Source organism: Coptis chinensis, chromosome 7 (genome assembly GCF_015680905.1).
Source record: "Coptis chinensis isolate HL-2020 chromosome 7, ASM1568090v1, whole genome shotgun sequence".
NCBI lineage: Eukaryota > Viridiplantae > Streptophyta > Magnoliopsida > Ranunculales > Ranunculaceae > Coptis > Coptis chinensis.
The window spans coordinates 6,026,056-6,044,205 of NC_141462.1; the positions used below are offsets into that span (position 1 = coordinate 6,026,056).

Here is an 18,150-nt window from a genome sequence, read left to right on the forward strand (position 1 = left end):
TATCGAAAGTTATTTTTATGATTGTTGATTCTGTCATAATCAAAAGGTTGTGAAATAAATATCAACCGATAGTTTTTATTAGTTCCGATATGATATAACATGAGCTTTCATCAAGTTTATGTACTGTTGGATGGGAGTCACGTTCCTCGTAAGAGTTAGTGAACATTGCAGTACCTCTATTTTGAATAGTTTGTGAAAAAGTAAAGCTTTTATTAGTTTGTGAAAAAGTAAAGCTTTTATTCCAATCTATACCGGAAGGGTGGTATATTAATATATGCATGTTTTGGATATTATTTTTGAACTTTCAATAGGAATCTTATTGTAACAATAGTACGCATGTCAAATTTTCTCATGATTGCATGTAACACTGTTAAGCCACTGTTGAAAAGCTTTAGCTTTTTATTCCACAAATGAATGATATGATTGCATGCTTATTATTTAGTAATAACATGACCACCATGAGTTAGCTTCGTAGTACTTGAGTATAATCGACAGCATAAATTTTATTTATGTGGCTAGATTAGTGTGCTTATATACAAGGTTAATATAACATGCCTGTTCAGTTAAGGTTTGTGGAACTAAGTCTATATATACATCATGCATACTTGCTGGTAATGATTAGTGACCAACTAAACAAAATCACCTTAATAAGACAACCTTAATAAAAATGATAACAGTATCTGCAATGGATATACACCAATTAACTTTACTCTTGATTTACTATTGTAGAGTTACAGAGTGAATATGTGCATAATGTCTTTCTTTTCCTTCTTATTAATTGTTGGGATCTTGATGTTGCTGTTATTTGCTCCTAAACTTTTAGCCTAGGCCCCAGGGGAAGTTAGTTTAATTTCCATGATAATATGAATTGATTGAATGCTAAGTGATTATCACCGCGGTATGATAATGCTTGTATGCTTTGATAATAGACGTGATCATTTTCAGATAACAGACGTGTATATAAAGATAACAGACGTGATTATTTTTGTAACATGCACTGATTTGATTTACTAACTTGCATGACCTATCGTTGATGTCAACCGTTTATAGTATGGTAGGCATGTTTGGAGAAGTACGTGTGAAAGAATGTTAGTCTAATTATACTAAAGTATGTTAAGTAACTGATGTTACTGAAGTTAGGAGACATAAAGCATATAAGGCAAAACCAATAATGAAACTCTTGAGGTTATCTTTATTTAGTTATTGATGCCTAAATTTTATTTATTTTGTTACAGTTACCTTTACCTGAAAGATGTCAAATCTTACTAAACTCGATTTTCAAGCTCTTTCAATTAGAGGTGACAATTATTTATCATGGCAGTTGGATGCCAAGATCCATTTACAATCTAAAAAACTTGGTGATGCTATTAAAGAAGGAAACGAAATGAGCCCAGAGGAAAAAGCCACAGCTCTCATATTCCTACGTCATCATATTCATGACGACTTAAAGAATGAGCACCTAACAGAGGAAGACCCAGCAGGTCTTTGGAAATCCCTGAAGGATAGATATGATCACCAGAAGATGGTCATACTACCAAATGCTCAAAATGAATGGCTCAACCTGAGGTTCCAAGACTATAAAACAGTTTCAAATACAACTCTGCTTTGTTTAATATAGTTTCTCGGTTGAAATTGTGTGGTGAAAATGTAACCCGATGAGCGATGTTAGAGAAAACTCTTTCTACCTTTCATGCCTCGAATGTGCTCCTGCGCAGCGGCAATATCGAGAGACGATTCTCCAAATATTCTGATCTTATCACATGTCTCCTTGTTGCGGAGCAAAATAGTAATCTTTTAATCAAGAACCACAACTCCAGACCAACTGGGTCAATGGCCATTCCAGAAGCCAATGCCAGCTTTCGAGCTAATGGTAGTCGTGGTAGAGGACATGGGAGAGGGCGTGGAAGAGGCAGAAATACTGGGAGAGGTGGTCGAGGTTATCATCCTTATAGAGATGGCAATGGTCATAGAAAAAATGACCATTGGAATACTAATGACCAACAAAAGGGAAATTGGAACAAGTGGCCAGCTCCACCGCATAAAAGGGACTCAAATCCTCAGAACTCCGAGAGCACTTGCTATAGATGTGGAGAACCCGGGCATTGGTCACGACTTGTCGCATTACCACACATCTAGTAGAAAAATACAGAACTTCTATTAATGCCATGGAGTTGGAGACAAATGTGGTGGAAGGATTTGATACTGGAATACCATTGGACATTACACCCTTGAATTGTAATGATTTCTTCGAGGATGTTGATGGTCGACCTCTCAGTAATTAAGCATTTGATGCTATGTTTAAACCATTACCAAACTAGATCCAGAAGATCTAAATTTTATTATTACTTGTCTAATTATTAGTAGACAACTTAGTTATTTTTGTTTTTAAGTTTGATTTTTCCTCATTAGGTAATGGTCACTATTGTTTTCCTAATATTATTTTGAATTGGAATTAGACAGTATTAGTTATTATTCTGTGATTCTCTAATTATTTTGAATTTATTCTATCACAATGCACTAGTATCAATCTTTACAAATTTATTTTGCTTTATGTTGAAATATATGGATATATAAATGGAGAAAAGTATTATGGATATATGTCTGGTCGACTATACCCATAAATGAGAAAGACATTGTGTATCATATCTAACGTTGGAAGCCAGAAGCTCACTTAGACCAGATTACATAATTGTTGTCAATTTAATGAGATAGTATTCCCCGTCGTTAGGGGAGAAGAGCAATGGTTGCTCTAAGGAACGACGGAAGCAACTTGGATCACGTCCTCTGTCTCATTAAGAGATAAGGAGAATGATACACTTGCAAGCGGTTGCAAAGAAAATGCCTAAGCATTTAATGATATGGTAAAAGTAACCATGAATGTGCCACCGAATTGATGTTCCATTTGGGACGGGTCCAAACATGGTGGCAAATGAATCTACTATACGCTAAAAGCGTGGTAGACCTATAGGATCCAAAGCTCCTAGGAGAGGAGAACCGAGAAACCATCTTGTCCAATTAATAGCCGTGTAATGGTCGGAGCTCCATAAACAAATAATGTGCAAATATCCAAATTCACCGAAATGCCTATATATGGTTGCTCATGGAGAGGCACAACACCAAAATAAAGAGATCGATCTCAATATTCCATGCATGTTCAGTGAATTGTGGGATAGGAAAGCACTTGTCATGGATGACATATTTAGCTATGGTATAGCTATTGGAACATCAAAGGACAATGATGAAAATAAATGAACCACGGTACATTTTGTCGACAAAATGAAAGATTGGCCAATCTGAATTTGCTATTAAAGCATAATTAAACTCTTTGAAAAATATGGTGTGGACCTATAGTAAAATCCGAGGTTGGATTCAATATAGTAGCAGCAAGTTTGGTTGGTACAAACTTGATTGGGACTCTTAAGGAATTGGAGAAAACTGCTGACTATAGATTTTTGAAATGAAATGGACAAAGCACATGGTTGTGAGAAACTTGGATTTGGATAAGAATCCATTTCGACTAAAGGAAGAACAATGAGGAAGTTCTTGGTCTTGAAACTACTCTACTTGAGTGATATTGAAGCATTTATGTATCTAGCACAATATGTGCACAAGATCATACATTGCATTTTCTATTAGTTTCTTATCAAGATATAATTGTGCACATACACTTAGACACTGGAATGATGTCTAACACATATTGAGATATTTTTTATGAATTAACTTGTATGAAACTATTTTATTCTTATGGTTCCACTAATGACTATGATCTAGTTGGCTATGCAGTCTTTTGGTTATCTATCCGACCCTCGGCGGGTCACTCCCAAAACAGTATGTATTTCTTAGTGGTAATGCTGCCATTTGTTGGCATTGCACTAAACAAACTTTAGTGGCAACTTTCTCTAACCACTCTGAAATTTTAGCTCTTCATGAAGCTAGTCGTGAATGTGTATGGCTAAGGTTATTAATTGGGCATATTCGTAGTTCTTGTCAATTGCCTTCTATAACAGGTGTTCCCAGCATTATTTATGAGGATAATCCAGCTTGTATAGCCCAGATTCAAGAATGATTTATAAAAGGAGACATGACAAAACACATTGTGCGAAAATTCTTTTACACTCATCAGATTAAGAAGAAGAAGCAGATTAAGGTCGAGCAAGTAATAGAAGCAGATTAAGACTTGTCTTTATCAGAGGGAGTAATTGAACAGGGGGAGCATCCTGAAGAATGTGTCCCAGGACATATGCACTGTACTCTTTTTCCTTATCTAGGTTTTATCCCACTGGGTTTTCCTAGTAAAGGTTTTAATGAGGCAGTATTAAGCAAGTCACAATGATTCTAAGTAATGTTGTACTCTTTTTCCTTAGCTTTGGTTTTTTCCCACTGGGTTTTCCTTAGCAAGGTTTTAATGAGGCAACTGCCATTGGATAGTTATAGAGCATCCAGAAGAATGCTACAAAAGATGCATCCACCATAATTTCCACAAGAATGGTGGACATCCAAGGGGGAGTGTTATGAAATCCATGGGCTTATATGGATGCCCACCATTGCTATGTGTTATCCTGATAATCCTCTATCTTGGTATTTATCCTGATAACCTTCTATCTAAATGTTTATCATGATCATCCTCATTCTTACTGTCTATCCTGTTAATCCTTTATCTTAGAAAGGAGGTTACCTAGTTGTATATAAAGGTAACCTCCTCCCATTTAGTTTTAATCTCAAGAAATAAGAATACTCTCTCTCTCTTTTATTGATTCAATCTATATGTTAAGTTAATGTTAAATTAGTGTGGTGTTCTCTCCAAATCGATTTAATTCTAACATATATATATATATATATTTCTTGTTGTGAAAATGGAAAACTTACGTACTTACATTGTGTTTGTCTAAAATTCAATGAACTTGTAAACAGAGTGTTTTCACTACTCTATTCTTGTGTTCTTGAATTATTAAGAAGTTATATTGTTCTCAATGCTATCCATGTGAACTCCGAATTAGCCTTAAGTTCCACTTCAATCGGTTAGAGAAGTGAATTTAAGCTAAAAAATGTCAGGAGTATCTGCTTGATGAAGTGCCCTATCCCTTCTGATTACACTTTCAATTGGGTGTGTGATTATCCAGAGGGTGAAGCATTAGCTAAAGAAAGTTTAGACATGAATTGTTATTTATCTCTATTTAAGATTCCTTCCCTGTAAACCAAATGAAGATTCACAAGCAAGGAAACTTGGTTGGTATTATTGACCTCTCGAAACTAAATGGCTACAACTTGTTAAATGAATTTAATTGAGCGACTATTTAACATGGAAGGTCTCTTCCACTATTACGCATACCAGATAAAGGATGGCAGGAAGTTTACACAGACAGCAAAGATGATATGATGGTTGTTGGGGATGATCCCTGGAAGTAAGCATCTATCTGATACTGAAATCATTGAATTATTTAACACTATCGTTCCTATGATATGGCAACTTAATTGCGTGTTGTCTTCTATTACTTGGTCATTTCGTAGGGAGTTCTACAAAATTATGTCAAAGATCCACATTTTTACACGAGGAGGTGGATAAGATGACAATTGGTACAAGTAGTGATGACACTCAAAGTTGTTTGGAAGAAGCACTAGTGTAATCTATGTATTGACATCCTCCTCTGCTGAACTAGCTCCAGAAAGGTCACAGTCACATGCATGGTTGTGGTCGTAAGGCATCAGATCATGGCATGACATTAATGGAGCAGTCATCCAGCAAACTCGACTGCGATAAATTGGTATATAAGTCTGTCATATCACCCCGTTTACCATTGAGCTTAGCGAGTGAAACTAGAAGTTGACCTCTAAATGTGCGAAACAATTGTTTTGACCCCCACCTACGTGGCGAACGTCCATTAGTAGGGGTCTCTATTTTATTCATTTAATCGACAGGGCTAAAGCCCAATTTGCAATACCATGGATCGATGTACAAGCCCATTAACTCATGTGTCTAAGGCTGAACCTTAGCCACATGGCTTGCCACTAATGTCGGTGATTTATGTCCGTGATTCATTTCTTATCAAAGAGATAATTATCAGTTGAGAGTTATATTCTATCACAATTATTCAAGCAACAAGATTACTTGAGCTACAAGAACTCTCTACTCTACCTATATAAATACCACATTATTTTTCATAAAGAACTACGTGGAAACTTGATCCCTAGATAATAGATCTTGGGTACGTAGGCAGCCATTATTTGGTTCAGTTTCATCTCCCCCAACATCAAATTCCTCTGTTTCTTAGTGCGTTCTTTACCATTGCTCTCGTTGTGTTGAAGCTTTTCTTGCCCGAAAACATAATTGGCGCCGTCCTGGGGAATTTAGAATTCATTATCACGTGAAACAATCAAGATGGTAAGCACAAGAAGCAGACCAAATAGTCAACATATTCCTCCTGCTAATAAGAATTGCAACCCTCAAAATTCAAATCGGCCAATGCAAGAACCGTTGAACAATCAAGTTGCTCCTAGTGGTAAGATCAATTCTCAACATCCAACCATAGCAGCGCCACCGCCACCACCACCGCCACCGCAAAAGGCAGTACAACCGCCAGCACCAACCCTAACAGTCTTGCAACAAGAAAACCGACAAGTCAGTAATACTCCATGCGGTCCACCGTTTGTCCATGTCAATCCTTCAGCTGACATGGATATGGACGTGGATATTACTCTCACACCAACTAACGGAAAAGGTGATAGTAATGTACCAATTCACCCCTAATACGGTTGAGCGTGAGTTACTTACGGTCAAAAAAATTTAAATAGGAACTTGAGAAGGAAGGCGGCAAAGAGGCAAAGGCGATTGGGCGATCCGCAAATTCAACAACATCAAGGCAACCACGGCGGGGCGCAGGGCTACTCCAGTGTATGGGACCGTCTTGAAGAACTACTTCATCGTCCTCAGCGACGTGTTATTTCTCAAACACAATCAACCAGTGCACGCTCTAAGAGTAACCCTATTACTCGTACTTATGGGGAGAATCGGATTGGCAGGGATAACTACTACCCTAGACATGTCCGATCTCAAATGGAAGATTTACCTATGAGAAGCAATTTCAGGGAAGACCGTCGTCCGAGATATGTCCGACATGACTGGGAAGGCGGGCATCCCAGACAAGAGCAACAAAACATGGAGAAGTGGTATAATTATTCCGACCACCCGGCCAAGGGTGACTACCGGCCTAGACAGGCTGGTTACAGGGAATAGACAAAGACAATCACCGGTCGGAGCTGATTGTGCGTACCGCCAAAGATCTCTAACTCCAATAAGAGATAATGGAAGGTATCCTTCTCCACATGGGCACGACCGGGGGCGTCCAGTTGTTCGAGCCAATACTTTAACTCTAACAGAACAACAGTTGAAAGAGTTGATTGCGAAAGAACTTAACGATAGAGAGTCAAGGGATGTAAGAATGAAAAACTTGACAGTCAATGATGGCATACTTGATAAGTTTTCGCTCGACATTCAGGAAGCTTACCACTATCCCGACTTCAAACAACCTGATTTTGAACTTTATGATGAGTCGGAAGGAGATCCTGGCTTGCATATTCTATCGTTCAAAAATAAGTTGGTGTTATGGGGTGGAGATGATCTGCTCATATGTAAGCTCTTTCCATCAACTCTAAAGGGAGAAGCATTACGCTAGTTTAATGAGTTGCCTTCAAGATCAATTCACCAATTCAATGAACTAGAAAATCAGTTTGTTAATCGTTTCCGCCACAATTGCAAGACGCCAAAGGATGTCGACTAACTTCTGAACATCAAGCAACAACGTGACGAAAAGTTACGTACTTTTGTTACTAGGTTCCGGAAGGCAGCAACACCGCCGCCGCCGCTACCGCAAATGGCGATACAAATGCCTCCGAAAGAAAGCGTCACGGAAGAAAGTATAAGGAAAACCTTAATCCCATACTGGACCGACCTGACAGGGAAGGCCGACCTCGCAGATTTGAGGAAAATCGCCATCCTAGACAGGTCCGACTAGACAGGGAAAGAAGGCGTCACGGAAGAAAGTATAAGAAAAACCTTAATCCCATACTGGACCGACCTGACAGGGAAGGCCGACCTTGCAGATTTGCGGAAAATCGCCATCCTAGACAGGTCCGACCAGACAGGGAAAAAAGGTGTCACGGAAGAAAGTATAAGGAAAACCTTCATCCTAGACCGGACCGACCGACGACAGGAAGGCCGACCTCGCAGATTTGAGAAAAAGCTGTCATCCCGCATGTCCGACCGGCGAGGGATGGAAGGTGTCCGCGAAGCAACTAGATGGAAGACCACAATCCCAAACAAACTACCGACCTAGATAAAGCTGGTTACACGCAAAGAAAAGACAATCTCGGTCGGACCGACGCGTTAATGTACCGCCTAAAATCTCTAACTCTTGTAAGAGGTAATGGCGGTGTCATTTTCCACATAGGCTCGACCGGGCGCTGCCCATTTAAATCTTCTGGATAAAATGGATTTCACCCCACTTAGCACGAAGTCCCTTTGATGTAACTTCCCACTCATCATAAAGTTTATCTGAACCTTAACGAAGCTTGTCCAATTCATCCATATCCGTTGTCACAAATTTCCGAACTGGTGAATGCCACTTCGGGCTTCTAACGCCTATCTTTCATGGATGCTTCTTCAGGGTACTACCAGATATCTTTGAATGTGGATGACCAAGAGTTCACCGCCTTCATCACCGACCAAGGCATTTTTGCTACATCGTTATGCCTTTTGGTGCGAAAAATGCCTGGTGCAACCTACCAAAAGCTTGTCAATACAATTTTTCCGACCGTTGGGAAAAATAATGGAGGCTTATATCGATGATATAGTCGTTAAATCGGCGCATACCGTGATCATCTTTCCGATCTTCAACTTGTTTTTGATAGGCTTAACAAGTATAACATGAGACTTCAATCCCGCCAAATGTTCTTTTGGCCTCTCTTCTCGAAAATTTCGGGATACCTCATGACTCGTAGAGGTATTGAGGCTAATCCCGATCGATCTGTATTTGTTATTGATATGCCATCACCAAAAAAATAAGAAGGAAATTCAACGACTTACTGGTTGGCTTGCCGCTCTTCATAGATTTATTTCTAAATATTCCGATCGTTGTCATCCCTTCTTCCAGACTTTAAAGGGGGCGGCAACTTGGAACATTGATTGTGAGATGGCATTGCAACAACTGGAGAAATACTTGGAAGAATCTATGGAAGACATTCTGCCGCCAATAACTGGGGGCGACGAAGACCAACATGAAAACGCAATTCCTAATCCCATTGACCTATGAATTGTTTACTCAGATGGCGCCCATAGTAAATATGGGTCTGGAATTGGATGCATTTTTTGAACCCGGCGGAGAAAAGATTGGGAAATCTGTGCAACATAGCTTCGCCGCTTCAAATAACGGCCGAGTATGAGGCTGCCATCCGCCTTTGAGAACGGCTTTTTTAACATGGGGCGCCGAAAAGCTCCAGTTATACACGGATTCTCGCCTTGTTGCCAATCAGTTTGGTGGGTCTTTTGAAGCAAGAAATGAGCGTATGGCGGCTTATCTTAGTTTGATACATAGTCTTGCTTGACAATGTGATAGCATCTCTATCACTTAAAGACCCCGAAATGACTTACGTCATGCAGATTCATTGGCTTATCTCTCCGCCGCCGTTAAAAGCGAAGGGTCAAGACACATCACTTTTGCAGTCATCTTTTCGTCAGTCTAAGTTTGAACGTTTTTACGCTCGCTTAGTTCATTACTATCATTACGAAAAAAAAATCTGACGAAGTTACCACATTTAGCTTCGTCAGCTTAAGTTTGAACGCTTTTACGCTCGCTTAGTTTAGTTCATTACTATCATTACGAAAAAATCTGACGAAGTTACCACATTTAGCTTTGTCAGTCTAAGTTTGAACATTTTTTACGCTCGCTTAGTCATTACTATCGCTACAACAAAATCTGACGAAGTTACTACGTTTAACTTCGTCAGTCTAAGTTTGAACGCTTTTACGCTCGCTTAGTTCGTTACTATCACTATAACAAAATCTGACAAAGTTACCACGTTTAGCTTTATCGGTCTAAGTTTGAATGCTTTTACGTTAAAGTCCGTTACTATCATCACTACGACAATATCCGACTAAGTCATCGTTTCGCTTTTGTCGGTCGGTTCGAACGTTTTTACACTCGCTTAGTCTAATTTTGCCGAAGTTAAGTTAGCATTGGGGGGGCATTTTTCTCTACATGGGGGCGTCTGCGTCTATTTCATTTCAATTGCATAAATCTACAACATTGTCGGTTTTCCCGCAGTATGTTATCCGACACAACAACAATATTCAATAACAAACCCATATTTATTTTTATTTTTCATCAAAAGAAGTTTTAGCTCTATGGTATTACATTCACACAATTACCTAATCAATTGTCTCTGTCAATTGTCTTACGGTTGTTCGATTAAATCTTCATTTTCTTCGAAATCTGCATTCGCTTCGCTTAGCGCTTTTGGTTAACTATTTTCCGTAGTCATTATTTTTTCTAAGACATTGTGCCGATCTTTCTACGAAAAAATTTCAGAGCGAAAATTTTCGTGAGCGTCATTATTTTTTCTAAGGCATTGTGCCGATCTTTCTACGAAAAATTTTCCGAGCGAAAATTTTCGTCAGCTTCATTATTTTTTCTAAGGCATTATGCCGATCTTTCTACGAAAAATTCTCCGAGCGAAAATTTTCGTCAGCGTCATTATTTTTTCTAAAGCATTAAGCCGAACTCTCTGAGCGAAACTTTCCGAGGCTCGTACAACCGTCGTTTCTCCGTGTGGCAAAAATTCGCATTACGTTAACTTTCTAAGCGAAAACTTTATTCAGCTTCTTTATCATTATTATTTTTTTCTACGGCATTGTGATCTTTTCTTTTGAAACTTTTCGTCAATATCTTTTGCTCGTAATTCCGCCGTTTCAACCTGCGACGAAAATACAAATATTTTCGTTAGTCTTTCAGGGCTAATCTTTTCGCTCGTAATTGCGCAATTTCTTTGCTTAACGGAATTGTATTCCCGCAACTTAATTGTGAGTAGGCCATTACTACTTCATCTTCTTCGACTTTCGTTTCAAATTCATACACTTCGTCCATCTCAAATCTCTCGAGTACTAGTATTTTCCGTAGTTCTTTAAGTGACCATCGCCGTGGCGTCGTGCGTTCGTTGTATCTGTCACCTTCTTTCCACCTCACCAAATCTACGATCGTCATCAAGTTTTATTCTTCTCGATTATCTTTCGCCTGTTTAATACGGTCGTTTCTACCTGCAAAAAAAATAAAAAAAATAAAAAAAACAACGGAACGGGTCAGATAGCTCAAAAACCGGGTTCCCTAATTCCACAAGGGTGAACCGGGCCAAATCAATGCAACGCAGGTACAGTGCCCTTCCTTTGCTGGCGCTGCACCATATCATGTTTGCTAATATCAGTTTTTGAATACTGGCGCCTTCATCTCTCGCCACCACAGAGTTCGAGTTTCGTGTTTTTTCACCTACATAGCTTCCTCCACATGCAACTTTCTAGATCTATGTCAAACCTAACACTATATCTGAACAAAGATTAATGGAGAACGACCGTACCTGCTGGTCAACGTGAAGAAGAAATACTGAGAGTTATCTGATGGCGGTGTTGGCGATCTTTGCGGTGACGGACCGCACCAGCACGAATCACTTGTCTCCCAGCGTTTGTTCTCCCACTAACAATTTGGGGCACGTAGCTTCTAATCTCCTCAACTGGGTTGTGTTGGAAAAAAGCATTGTTATAGGCGTTTCCACCAACCTCCCCAAGCAACACGAGGGAACGCTCTATGCATGCACCAAGAGTGCGCGGCAGTACAAACAAGATGGTCTCTCAACCATGGCGGTTACTACAATCGAGGGGGTGCTTGAGCCCGTCACGGTGATGTTTCTCGAGGGTCGTTGGATATTTTCCTCCTGCACTTTGCTTCGCTGGAGGTTGCTCATGATAGCGCAAGAAAAAGAATGCAAAGCAAAAGGGATCCTTAAAAAGTTAGGGCAGTGAAAAGATTGGTATGATGTGTACGAAGATGAGATATGCATGAGAAGTACATCTTGATAGATTGGATTACGTGCCAACTCTGTTTCCAGAGACCCATCAAAACAAGACAACTTTTCGTATATGGAGAGCCCAGTACGCAAAAAACTCTTGTCATCAACTATATCACTAAGGTATTGCGAGTCTTTTTGCAGCTTGGCTCGGGTAGCCTGTTCTAGCTTGAGCAGCTCAGTCAGCACGTCTTCTATCACCAACTCTATCCTTTTCATCTGATCATCTATCGCAAGAGGCGTAGTTATACCTTCCCCGGCCAAATTCTTATCTACTCCGAATTCTTATATAATCCGAAACTTTTTAATCCAATTCGTATTTAACTTCCTTTTCTTTCTGTTATTACTAAACTACCCCTACACTTAATTTTAACAGTCTAATCCTAGTATCGCTATTCCGGTGGCACGCGTCGTCGACATCAGCTTTCGTAGTATTGTCACGTAATGCGTTCGGTACAATTTTTGGCAATCAATTTCTTTCGATATTTTTTTTGTGCATTTTTCAGCCATTTTTTAACTACAATGCATCCCGTATACGTTAGTTTGACATTCTTTCATTTTCGATAATTCACGAATTTTTTCCGATTGTCCATTTTCCTATCGTTTACGTTCACACGACACTTTGTTATACATTCCGCTTACTCTTTTCTTATTCCAAGTTTTCCTTGATTTTTATTCTCTTCTTTGCCATGTGAACTTTGTTCGCATGACAAAGAGGGGGCGATGTTTCGACCCCCACCTACGTGGCAAACGTCCATTAGTAGGGGTCTCTATTTTATTCATTTAATCGACAGGGCTAAAGTCCAATTTGCAATACCATGGATCGATGTACATGCCCATTAACTCATGTGTCTAAGGCTGAACCTTAGCCACATGGCTTGCCACTAATGTACAGTGATTTATGTCCAGATTCATTTCTTATCAAAGAGATAATTATCAGTTGAGAGTTATATTCTATCACAATTATTCAAGCAACAAGATTACTTGAGCTACAAGAACTCTCTACTCTACCTATATAAATACCACATTATTTTTCATAAGGAACTACGTGGAAACTTGATCCCTAGAGAATAGATCTTGGGTACGTAGGCAGCCATTATTTGGTTCAGTTTCATCTCCCCCAACATCAAATTTCTCTGTTTCTTAGTGTGTTCTTTACCATTGCTCTTGTTGTGTTGAAGCAGTTTACTGCTGAAACAACAATCGTCTTGTGTAACATCATACTCGTGGACTTTGGATTCATGTGGAGTAAAAGGAACAATTGTTGTGCCGATGTCTTGAACAAACCTGCCACTTCCACTGTCACAAGTCATAACAAGAAAAAGGGATGGAAAAACGAAAAAGGATGTGGGTAAGACAAAAGAGTAGAAAAAGAGAGAGGGCGAGATTGAGGAGAGAAGCCCACACACGAAATCTTTCCTCTCTTTTTTTGTAGTGATTTGGTTAATTAGATTTTCTTTTATTGGTTTTATCTAACTCAATTACTTGCCTTCATTTTGGGTGTTAACCAAGTGGACACGTGTCAAAATAATCTTGTAAGGTGTAAAACGTTAAGTTTTCCACCCGAGTGGAGAAGATCAGGCCTCCCCAAAAAACACCGACGCCCAAAAAATTCGCCTTTTTCATTATTAATCATCTCTCTCTCTCTCTCTTGTTACAAAGTTCAACTTTTTATCACTTTAGTTTATATTAATTTTGAATGAAGATTTTTTTTTTGTATGTCCTTTATCTATTGACTTGAAACAAATGTATGAAGAAAGATGATAGAAGATGAATGGTTTGAATATGAAAATGGTGTGACTTAAGATAAAGATGTAGTAGAAAATAAAATTAATTAATTTTATTCAATTTTTTTTTGTTTGTGGAAATATTAGTAATTTTTTTTAATTGTTACTATTTACGATTTTAGTTATTTAATTATGTAAATTATTAGTTATTATTTTGTTTCTATGTTTGTTTGTTTGGAAAGAGAAAATGGGATTTGGATGCCAGATAGAAAATGGAGCCCCAAAGGAGTTATAGAGGGAGTCTGAGTAGAAGTGCTCCAATTTGTATTCATATGAAAAAAGTGTTATAAGAGGTTTGCTTAATTAGGAGCATGTTTCCTAATTAACCTGTTTCAAACCTATAATAAGTGATTCCCATTTGGAGATCCAATTGGATTTGCCTAGATATACCACTTGATTCTCTGTTGTTAGACTAAGACTGTGCCTAGTTTGCAGCTTGATTAGCAGCAAAGTTGACTTCACACCAAGCACTTGATACCATCACATAGTTTAAATTTAGTCTCAACTTACACCTTTCCCACCTTGATCGCACTTCCCATGGTAGTCCTGAGATGCCAAAAGCCATGATAGCAGCCGTTGAATCTAACTCTATCCATAGTCTATCTCTATCCCATCCATTATTGAGTGCTACTTTGACACTCTCTATATTTCCCATCATTTATGCCGCCACATAACTTGTGTTCACTCCTAAATTCCTACACAAGACTTGAAGAACAACACAGTGACACACTCATTGTTTTTTTCTCTAGCTAGTATAAGTGTATAACTATATGATCTATAGTTTGTACTTTTTTTTTGGTAAACCTATAGTTCGTACATTGGGGTAGGGGTGTAACACAGGGAGGGCCTGGTCAACCGCAGATCAAATAATGATGGAGTGGTTCGGGGCGGGTCTAGGGGATACAAATCCAGTGGTTCTGATGGGGCAGGGCAGGTTGAAGTGTCATGTTTTAGTACCATCACTCGGCCTGTTGGATCAGCTTATGGGGCGAGTTTTGGGCGGGTCATTCGGGTTAGGTGGAAATTATCATTTTAACACAATTTCACCCAAAAAAAACTTTCTAATTCTAATTCTGCAAGTAATATCTTTCCAATTCACAACAAACATAAAAAAAATTGGAATCAATCAATGAAAAATAAACAAAAATGCAAAACTTGAACTTGAACCCAAAACCATATCTGAAAATTTGAATTTTCTTTATCATGATTTACCATTTGTAAATTGATTATTTTCCACAGCATGATAAAATAAAGATGGGAGCGAGGATCTGTGGTACAAAACAATAAAATATAAACTAAAAGAATTCGAAATTAATACAAGGATGAATAATTCATCTTCTCCAAAATTCGAAAGTTGAATTTGAACTCTTGATATTTGGCCAGTGTTCAAACTTGAATATTTAAAATTAATGTTGAACTCATAAGTTTTTTATCTCCCAAATTCCTACAAAAGTTAAAATAAAATATAAACAAAATTCAAAAATATTAGAGTTAGAGTCTTGAAATTGTGCGGATCAATGGGGTTGGGTCAACGGCTTTTGATACGGTGTGGGTTGGGCGGCTTGACGGGTTGGATTTGAGCATATAACCTACACTCATAGCCCGACCGCGTAGAAACAGTGGCGGGGCGAGGCGGGTATATTTTTGAGTCGGTGCGGATTTGGGTGGAGAGTGAAGACCGGGTGATGGGTTAACGGTTTTTTTTTACACTCCTACATAGGGGCCATTAGTAGATATGGGCATGAGGCCATGAACAATGGCATTATGGACTGAATTTCAGGAGTTATTAGCTTGCAAGATTGCAAGAAGCCAAAAGTAAATCTTGTACTAATTTAAGTTGCCAAAAAAATAACAATTATGGTAATTTAGACCCATTGAGCTCTTTCATATGGAATTTGTTCGTGTGATTGCCTCTAGCCTATACTATAATACCAGCACACCCGCATGAACTATAAGTTGCAAGGATTTTATATACAACTCCTTTGTTTGACATTTCATATAAGCATCTTTGTTCCCACCTCAAACTCTCAAAGTGCTCATGACTCTGGCTGGGCACACGAACTAGGTGTCTGGATTGAGGACACACAATTGACATAAATAACTAATAAGACTAAATGAATATCGACACCATCATACAATCGTTACAAGCACATGCCTAACTCATGTAACTTGTTTATCGAAAAAAAACTCATGTAACTTAATTCAGTTTGGTTTATATAAAGAAGTTGCCGCAAGATCAATACTGTAATTCCATAATTCCTAATCCCCCATTATTTTCATCGTATATAAGGCATAATTTAATTACCATTATTTTCATCGTATATAAGGCATAATTTAATTATAAATTGCACTTCACATAATGGTTCAAGCAATGGTAATGAGGTAGTGGAGGAAACCAAAGACAACGAATTAATTGATATCCATTAGTTTCATATATACTACCAAGATCACTAGAATTCTCCCAAATTTTGTAATGACGATCAAGGGAGAAACCATAAATCTAGGCAACTTTCTTTTAGCATTATTAACACCAAGAGAAGGAAGAGTTGTACGTGAAAGACTATAATGATGACTATCATCTATTGAAATCTCTTCTTCACCACATAAATTTACTATACTAAACAAACCTTTCTTCCCTAAATATTCCATTGGTCACTTTGATTGTTAGAAACCTTCAATTGATTTGTTGTGTTTCTGTTTTTTAAATTATTGTTCTTTTTTTTTTTTATTGTTTTATAACTTTTTTAGGGTTCGGCTATGAAATCCTACTTATATAAGAGTTCGGAGGACTCCTTTTCCTTTTTCCTTTCGGACTCTTTTATTGCGCAGTGTTGTACAAAGAACTCCATAGGGACTTGTACATTAGGTGGTATCCAAATTATATTTCTATTTCCAAAAATAAAAAAATAAAAATAGAAACAAATAAAGAACTAATAACTTACCCAATTAATTAGCTAAAACTCAATATAACAACAAATAAATAACAAAAATCTTAGCTATATTTCATCAAACAAAAAAAGAAAGAAAAAAACCAACACCCAAAAAAGAACCGAACGCCCAAAAAATTCACCTTCTTCATTATTAATCATCTCTCTCTCTCTCTCTCTCTCTCTCTCTCTCTCTTGTTACGAAGTTCAACTTTTTATCACTTTAGTTTATATTAATTTTGAATGATTTTTTTTTTTTTTTTTGTATGTCCTCTATCTATTGACTTGAATAAATGTACAAAGAAAGATGATAGAAGATGAATGCTTTGAATATGAAAATGGTGTGACTTAAGATAAAGATGCAGTACAAAAGAAAATTAATTAACTTTATTCAAAAAAATTGTTGTTTGTAGAAATACTGGTAAGTTTTTTTTATTTATTTGTTACTATTTACGGTTTAAGTTATTTAATTATATAAATTATTAGTTATTATTTTGATTCTATGTTTATTTTTATTTTATTTTTGGAAAGATAAAGTGGGATTTGGATACCATATAGGAAATGGATCCCCAAAAGAATTATAGAGGGAGAGTCTGAGTAGAAGTGCTTCAATTTGTATTCATATGAAAAAAGTGTTATAAGAGGTTTGCTTAATTAGGAGCATGTTTCCAAATTAACCTGTTTCAAACCTATAATAAGTGATTCCCATTTGGAGATCCAATTGGGTTTGCCTAGATATACCACTTGATTCTCTATTGTTAGACTAAGACGGTGCCTAGCTTACAGCTTGATCAGCGGCAAAGTTGACTTCACGCCAACACTTGATACCATCACATAGTTTAGTCTCAACTTACACCTTTCCCACCTTGATCGCACTTCTCATGGTAGTTATGAGGTGCCAAAAGCCATGATAGCAGCCATTGAATCTGAATCTATCCATATTCTATCTCATCCATTACTGAGTGCAACTTCGACACTCTATATTTCCCATCACTTCTGCCACATAACTTGTGTTCACTCCTAAATTCCTACACAAGACTTTTTTTTTTCGATAAAGCACACAAGACTTGAAGAACAACATAGTGACACACTCACTGTTTTTTCTCTAGTATAAGTGTATAACTATATGATCTATAGTTCGTACTTTTTTTTTGGTAAACCTATAGTTCGTACATGGGGGCCATTACTAGATGTGGGCATAAGGCCATGAACAATGACATTAGAGCATCTTTAGGTAAGATACTATCCTAGCATCAAACACCAAATTTCTAATAATTTGGTATGTTTTCATCTTCAGGAGAGACACGTGTTGATGAAAACACCAAACCAAA

The 18,150-nt window shown here is 37.8% G+C and overlaps 1 pseudogene; it reads left to right on the plus strand.

The window, feature by feature from the left end:
• The first annotated feature begins 1,252 nt into the window (after nucleotides 1-1,252).
• LOC147485544 (uncharacterized) lies at nucleotides 1,253-2,136 on the plus strand (annotated as a pseudogene).
• The last annotated feature ends 16,014 nt before the right edge of the window (nucleotides 2,137-18,150 follow it).